General features: G+C 38.9%; 1 long non-coding RNA gene across 1 annotated transcript in view; it reads left to right on the plus strand.

Moving 5' to 3' along the window:
• Nucleotides 1-5,901: 5,901 nt before the first annotated feature.
• LOC137997661 (uncharacterized) overlaps nt 5,902-8,750 on the plus strand; it is a 7,932-nt gene continuing 5,083 nt past the window's right edge. The window contains exon 1 of the long non-coding RNA XR_011122549.1: nt 5,902-6,039. This is a non-coding gene — a long non-coding RNA (uncharacterized lncRNA). The remainder of the gene's footprint in view (nt 6,040-8,750) is intronic.

The raw sequence follows: 8,750 nt of genomic DNA on the forward strand, positions 1-8,750 counted from the left end.
TTAGAACCAGAGCGTTCTTCCTGTATCTTCCTAAACCCCGGAGTAAAGACAGCCAGATAAATTGAAATTTTCAACAATTATTACGAAGCCATGAAACTTTCGTATTTGCGTGGATCTCCTAACCATTTCAAAGTGTTGTTTCTTTTTTGGATAAGCCCCACACGTCAAGATACTTAATGACCCATTTCAAAGTTAACAGGCATTAATTTTAATAAAATAAATCTTGTTATCTGAATGAAAGGGCAACATTGATCGCAGAATGTCATACAATGCACTTAACAACTAGAAGACACTGTTCCAAGTTATTTCTTTGAAGGTTTTAAAATCCGAAATCTCCAAATCCGATAACGTATTGAAAGAGCATTCGGTTTGTCTTTCATGGACAATAAAATTTAGTTCCGTGAATTATATTTTGAATTGGCCTCGATAAAAAGAGAAAAAGTGGTTTAGAGGGGTCATGCTTGGCTTGTGTAATTTTTGCAAAGTAGTATTAAGAATTATGGTTAGTAATTGAGGCAAATATTGGCTTACATTTCTCGTTTTGAAGTGAGCTCTTCCTGCCTCAAGTATCAATATGACTATGCATAATACACAAGATGGTCCTAACTATCTTTTCAGCATTAATTATAAGGATTCCTCGAGAGACAATGTCTGCTTTTCCACTGAGCCAACCAAAGCATGAGGTGTTGGGAATTGGTCTTAGATCCTTATGCAAAATTTTCATACAGTGGTACATTTGGCCCCGCCAACACACCCAAGCTTTGTGGTAACACGCTCCAAAATAAACTAAACTTAATAGAAGCCATCAAGCCAACATTTAATTAAGCGTCCCCAATTCTAATTAACCCCAACTGAGAGTTGAAACCACGGACGTAATCTTTGAGAGCAGCCCGCCCCATATACAATTGCCAAGCATTGCCAGACGGAAAAAACACTAACCAAGAAAAAAAAAAACAGGTTAATCTGACAGCTTTGCAGGATACTTCGCGCAGAAGAACCAACTATATTTTTAATGAAGTTGCAAGAGGCCTATATCCTATATATCGCCTTCATTTCTCTTCGTGTATAGGCCATGCACCTCCTTGTTTCTATGGTAATAAACTAAACAATCTTAAGAGAAAATCTCTCTTTAAGAATCATGGCACTATTCCAATGGAATTTTTAAGTCAAATAGAATAATGCGACGATAGATCCCGGCGATAACAATCATTTAATTACATTGTCATATTTATCGAAAATAAGTAAAAGAACAGAAAATAAACGTTTAATGGCTACAGTAGTGTAGCGTCGCCGAGTGCAAGGATAGCGGGGAACACGCATCAAAACAGACCAAGATACACAACACAAGACTGTATTCTAAGACTCAACTTGCATTACTTACACGAGACTCCTAATATCCCAAAACGAATAAAAACGGCTATTGAAAAGAAAACAAAGAAGTCCTATACCATTGAATAACAGAGTACTTATAAACTCTTGTTCTTTAAGGCCATCGTAGCTTGATTAAGAAAATAACACAAACAGTGGTGATATTATTCTTCTCAAAAAGAAGTCTGTAATCATCTGTAAGAAGAATTTGTGCAGCCTAAACAAACGAAACGAACTAGCAAGTTCGTGCCCCCACAGAAACAGATACATACTCAAGAACTTTGTTATAAAGTAACAAAATCTTTTATAACACGCGCTTTGTATGATAAGTTCTTTAATTTCAAATAGCATTTGTTTTTACATCTCATAGCAACTGTTTTAAAGTTTTTATATCTCATAGCAACCTTAAGTTTGCTTTTAATTGCCAGTCCTTGTAATTTAACGGTCATTCGTTATTGCCTGATGAGTGTGGTCGTTTTTCGACCATACGAAACAGCGTTGTCGCAATAAAACGATGAACTGAAATTTCCCTACCATTGATCATTATTATATATATATATATATATATATATTTATTTTTTTTTTTTTTTGCAAATATTATAACGATCACTTTTGAAAATGTATGTTGACTAGCATACGAAACGTCAAGTTTTATATATAATGCGTTGGAATACAATGTTTATCATCGCTGTTTGTGTTATTTCCAGTCCCCTCATCCGCTTTGTTATATATAAATAACTGTTTTAAATTTCAACGGTTACTTTTGAAAATGTATGTAGAGCACATACGAAACGTCAAGTCATAATCAAAATGAACAAGTTCAATATGTTTATCACTGCGGTTTGTGTCTTATTTTTGATTAATCAAACAGAGTACTTGTTGCGGCCTAACCACAGGAAATTCCTAGCGTTACTGTAAACAATGTCACGAAGAAACCCTAAATGTAAACATGTGACAATCTGTGCCGGTCATGAAATCATAGCTAACATAACCAAACTAAGACGTAATGGGTCAACAGTGAATGGTATCACAACTAGATATTGTCTGACGTTTTGAGCACGTTTATTGGGAGTACATTTGACAAATAAAGTTCAGTTTTCTGCCACGGCCTAAATTTTTTTTTTTCTTAACAGAGAACCAGCGTACACTCTCAGTTTCTCCGCAGTAGGAGGCTCAGTGGGAGGCGCGGTGGCCTCATGGTTAGAGTGCTCGACTCCGGATCGAGCTTTCCGGGTTCGGGGCCTGGCCGGGGACATTGTGTTGTGTTCTTGGGCAAGACACTTTACTCTCACGGTGCTTCTCACCACCCAGGTGTATAAATGGGTACCGACGTAATGCTGGGGGTAACCCTGCGATGGACTAGCACCCCATCCAGGGGGGAGCATAAATACTCCTAGTCGCTTCATGTTACGGAAACCGCAGATAAGCGCCGGCCTTAATGGGCCTTCAGGCTCGTAACAGAGACTTTACCTTTACCTTACCTTCTTTCGTAAGAATGCTGAGGCTGAAGGCTCTCATCTTCTTAAGCGATTTGACCCTGAAAATGTTCTTAGCATGTTCTTAAAGTTGTGTGGTATACTTAAGTTCGACTACAAAGTGAGCTGTTCAGTGACTGTATCATGCAATAAGAAGACCACATTGTTAACGTTAAAAAACGTCGCTATGTATTTGAGCTAATTGTCCTGCGAGTGCACTACAGTACGTTTTACCCTTCTTTTACCTTTCGATGGTTCTTAAAATTTTGGTTAATTTCTTAGCCTGACTATGAACCTTCTTTCAAAAAAAGGTTCTTAACCACCTCAACAGGTGGGTTAGTTCGGTATTCATGTCACTATTAAACTTCACCTTGCTTCATCATTCGCTCCTACGACGAATTTGCAATTCAAAGCCCGCCACTGAAACCGATTAAAAATTATTAATAGTTTTATCACTCTAGCCATTGTAAATAGAATATTTAGCCGTCGATTCTACATGTCAATTAAAAATGTTGCAATCCTTTTCCACTTGGAAAACGCCATTTATAATGAAAGGTGAAATTATTTGGTGCATTTAGTAAGCCAAGGGCAGAAAGCTTCTCCGCAACTGTAATCACATCAAGACTGAGGGCCTTTTCATATGAGCCCGGTTGACCGGGCTAGCTCGGTTTACCGAGATGAAATTGGTGTCTGTTCAGGTGACTTTCAGCCCGCTTTCCGAGATGAAAAATTAATTTGAAAAAGTGGTGACGCGACCATTCAGGCGTCCTGATCTTGGATGTTAATCGGCGTAGCTCTGAAATCGGCAGGCAGGTTGGGAAACAGGAAACGCATTACGTCGTGTCTTATTTCGATTGATTCTTCGTATTCGAGAGGAACTTTCATTCCTCTTTCAAATACGAGACCAATTCTTTCTCGTGCCTCTTCTACGCGAACTGGATCAGGATCAGGGTTCTCGAAGGCTTCTACTAAGTCTGCCGGCAGATGATCTTTCGGCTCCCAGGTGTTTTGGCTGGCACAGTATCCATGCCATTTGACCATGTAGTAAGGTCTGCCGTTAAGAATCTTTTTGACCATGATGCGCTCAGCTTCGAAGGTGCCAAGAACTTCAGGTTTTCTTTCACATTTACGAGTTGGATTTTCGAGTTAGGATTTTGAGTAGGATTTTCGAGTTAGGATTTCGAGTAGAATTTTCGAGTTGGATTTTCGAGTAAGAATGTAAGTTGGTTTTTTCGAGAAGGTTACTAGTAATCCAGCTGCAACGAATCGGCTAGTTTGTCAGTTTGTCTGCTTTTTGGTGTTGTCTTTGGGTTATCTTTGTTTGATAAGATTCCATCCATCGCTAAAACATGTGCAATAACTTCGTGCAAGACCCTCGCAACTCTCCTCATTAGCTGGTCGTCATTAAAATTTCTCTGTAGCCTCGCAAGCGAGTCACCCTCAGTCTCGTTATCACGTTCGCGCGGTTGCTAATCCAATATGGCGCCAGGAACTAGAAAAAGGACTTTCCCCATATTTTGTATACCAACAAATGGGTCCAATGCTGCTTTACAGTGCTTTCCTAGTTGTGGTCCTTTCCCCCCCCCCCCCCCCGCCCCCTCCCCTTCCCCACGACTGTTCTGTTTTCTGCATTTTAGCGGCGGCTGGATATCATACTGCCCACCGAAAGCGCACGTTCAAACCACGTCCGTTCCACAGCAATGCATTCAAATAAGTTTCCACATCCCACTAACTTTCTCCTTGTCCCTGGCTATCGATTATTGCACGCTTTATACGCGTCATTCAAGTAAATAAGGTATTTATAAGCCACCTCGCCATGGAGACTCAAGGCGTGCCCAACCGCTCCTACTTACGTTTCCAAATATTAAGTGTCAGCTATTGTTTCCAGTCAAAAATACAGTTACGAATGCAATGCTAGGATAGATTAAACAAGATTGCCGTTAACGATCTGCCATCCTCGTTATTCTCCATCAGACCTCAAGACGATGACCAACACCGCTGACAAAGTACATTGTCTAAAGCCACTGACAATTTATTGGAAACCCCGTCAAAAAATCCTAACTCGAAAATCCAACTCGAAAATCCAACTAGAAATCCAACTCGAAATCCTGACTCGGTAAATAGGCAACCTCAGCCGATTCGTTGCAGCTGGATTACTAGTAACCCTCTCGAAAAAACCAACTTACATTCTTACTCGAAAATCCAATTCGAAAATTCTACTCAAAATCCTAACTCGAAAATCCTACTCGAAATCCTAACTCGAAAATCCTACTCGAAATCCAACTCGAAATCCTAACTCGAAAGTTAGTTTGTCTCCACAAAGGGACCCACTGAAAATGTTTGCTTGATTGTTGTACGTCCCAGACGGATTATGGGGACGCGGATGAGAACTGCCCATTATTTCATTTGTTCTGCGCAGAAAAAATATGCTTGTAAATCAAGAAACTGCAAAGGCTCTCTCGTGCAAGTTTGTAACCTTTTGTGGTTTTCACTTTAGAATCTCCAGTCACGCTAAAAAACCATACGTGTTCGTATACACGTTTTTGTGCAGCAGAGCCTTCATTTGTGTTAATGTTGAAATTAATAACATTCAAATTTCACTGGCAGCCTTTTCAGCTACAGTGTGTATAATGAGCATTAACTGAGCATTTTAGTGACTTTTTGGGGAAGAAGGAGCATTGAAATGGAGCAGTTTAGTGGCAAAGTACCCCGGCGTGGGGGGGGGGGGGGGGAGGGGGACTCCCATATGAAACAGACGGGGATGCTCGTCGGAAATTTTGAATTTAACCCCTAAAGTTGACCAATCTGGGCGTGGCTGAAGCAAATTTTGACCCCTAAACGTACGACATGCAATGAGTTTAAATGATATAAAGACATAATCATCGAATGCTTTTATCTAAAAGTAGTTTTAAAGCATTGTCATAAATCTCAAGTTCTTCAATTCAATTCTGTGTGAAAAGTATGTGAAAAGTATGTACAAAAGCCTCATCATGCATGGAGGTGGAAGCTCGCTCTGGGACCGAGGGAGTCTGAGCCCGAGATTACACGTCATGCAACATCTTGTTTGTGCAACATCACATGTAACGCAGCGATTCTCGTCGCGATTCTCTTGATCAAGACGAAAACTTTTGCCCTCTAATGGGTCGCCGAGATGCGGAAGGAAGGTCTGACTTGGAAAAATTCAGAAGCAATATAGGTTTGTCTCGTATGTTTTATCGATTTTTATCGGTGCATTGTATTCTTTTGGTAAGATTAGCTTTGAGTTCTTAATTTTATTGTTTTGTTCTGCATTATATAGCTTACCTCTATTGCCCTGTGAATCATGTAGCTTTTTGACCATGCATGCGAATCATGTAGCTTTTTGCCCATGCATGCAATTGATAATTTTTTATTGAAAGCGTTCTTTCAGTGCCATTCCCGATTTCCTAATTTACACTCGGTATTCATTGCAAATGATTTTTTTCAGATAAGGTAAGACGGGATGGGGGATATGATATGGATGGTAAGGATGAGTTTGAACTCTGGGTCGCTTATATTTTCCCAATTGTCTGTTGTATTCACAACCTTCTAGCTGAAGTATTCTTAATCATATGTATGTTTGAAGAAACCTGTAGCTTAGTTAAAACAATTTATTGAAGAGTGCATGGAAAGGAGAACAGCTGTGGAAGTGTTTGCTGCAACAATTTTTTATGCAGCAGTTTAACTACAAGGAAGTGATTTCACTTTAGCAACAGCAATACTTCTATTTATTTGTTTTATTATTAATTCTTTGTATTTTCTGTGGGTGCTTGAAAGTAACTGAAAGTTTAATGCTGATAACTAGCAGTCCTCATTATGAAACTTAAAGTTATAATGGCAGTGAAATAAAGGATTGAAAAATCTATTAATTGTCAATCAAATAATCGTAGTAAGAGACAAATGATATTATTATTTTGATAAAAGATCATAAATTTCAGCTCAAACTAAAAAGTGCCAAACTAAATGGACTGAATCCTTCCTCTCTTGTCCTGTGGTGTGGAGACATTTTAATGATTGAGCAAAATGACACTGAAGTGCACATGACAGCAAAAACACACAGTTGTCAGTTCACAATTATTGCTTTGATCTTAGAGCCAATTGCACTACCACTGTAATAATCTGTGATCTGTATTTCTTCAGTAGACCAATGAGCACTCAGATTTCAGTAACAGCTATGATGTCAAGAGAAAGGTTTTTTTTTTCTACCTATGCTCCATGTACCAGAATGCCACTTAGTAGAAACCCATTAGAACAAGAATAAAATTCCATGAAGCTAGTAAATTGGGGATTAAAACTAAAACAGTTACTCTCAATCAGGTGACTGGTTCATATTAATCTTACAGTGAACCCATGTCAGTGACAATTGACTCATAAAATTCATAATCTAATTAATTATCCATAACCTGTAACACCTGTTATGGCTGAGTCCAGTGAATGTTGGATCGCGACACAACTTTTAGCAACAAAACTCATTATTCAATGCACCGTACTTAAGGACGTTCGCACCCAAAATGTTCCCACGTACAGATTTTTTTTTTAAACTTGCCATGCAGAAAGATAATGATCTACTTTTGCCAAAAAGGCAAAAATAATGGAGGGTCACTGTGCTTGTTTTTGAGATCATGAGGTGCACTTTTAGAAGATTGCGTTACTTTAAGACGATCTTAGCTTACAACTGTCAGCATTAAAAAAGCTACATTAGTAAAATTTAGATCAGGTAAACATACTCAATTCAACATAACTAAGTAAATATAACTAAATTAACTTTGGAAGTCAAGTCTTTTTCTGAGGTGAAAAGAAAGAAAGAAAACTTCGGTCGCATGAGAGCATAAAAGGCGAAATATTTGTAACTTCTCATGCACAGATTTTTTTAATTTTTTGTTAAAATGGGCAAAATCAGAAAAGGAAGTGATCTACGGAAAGAAAAATGGGGGTCACCGAGCATTCAAGAGAGTAAAATCGCTGCAAAGTTCTCAAAGTGATGGTATATTTGCACTGTCACGTCATTGCGTGTCATTTCCGAGAAGACCTGGGTCCACGGCCATCCCATGGTGCCACACACTTTCACGTTCCATTCTCTTGGAAAATGTTTGTGCCTTAATAGCATCGTGTTTACCTTCGTGGTCTGCGATGAATGACATGTGCGTGACATGCGTGAAAAAATGCGCAGTAGCAATAGGCGCGAACGTCCTTAAGATAAACAGGATTCCGCTGACCATTCTTCACGGTTTTGTGTTGTGTGACCATTTCCAAGTGGATTTATCTTTATTCTCATTGACAAAATTCATGATATTGAAGAAGAGGTTTTCACCCAAGAACAACTCTTTAAGAAGCTGCTTGTCAATATGTGCAACCCCACAGATGATGGTTCTGGCCCCAGTTTTTCGAAGGGTGGATAGCGCTATCCACTGGATAAATCACTATCCACTGGATAACTCAATTGCTTTTGCTAGTGTTTATCCACTGGATAGTGACTTATCCGATGGATAGCGTTATCCACCTTTTGAACAACCGAGGCCTGATTATTAAGAGTGACTGTTAGTCATCTTCAGTCACATTTGCGTGTACATGTGTATGATCAGACTCAGTTGCCAGTTCATGAAACAATAAAAATTTTATTAATTTTACATCAGAGCGGTGTTCAATTGATTGTCGAGGTTAATTAGGAAATTGCTTTGGTTTTGCATTACTTCATTCAGTGATTGGTTCAAAGTTCTCACACCACTATTTCTGTGAACCAATGAGAAGTGAGACTAAAACTAATCATGGCTTGAGCTTGCACATCTTACCGCCCTTTGTGTTGGCTAGATGTAATTACTTTGAGTTTTGATTGGTTTACTGGACTGTCTCCGACCTTTTTGATTGGCCATAGTAGGTAATTACTTTGGT

The sequence above is a fragment of the Montipora foliosa genome, chromosome 1, assembly GCF_036669935.1.
Source record: "Montipora foliosa isolate CH-2021 chromosome 1, ASM3666993v2, whole genome shotgun sequence".
Classification (NCBI taxonomy): domain Eukaryota; kingdom Metazoa; phylum Cnidaria; class Anthozoa; order Scleractinia; family Acroporidae; genus Montipora; species Montipora foliosa.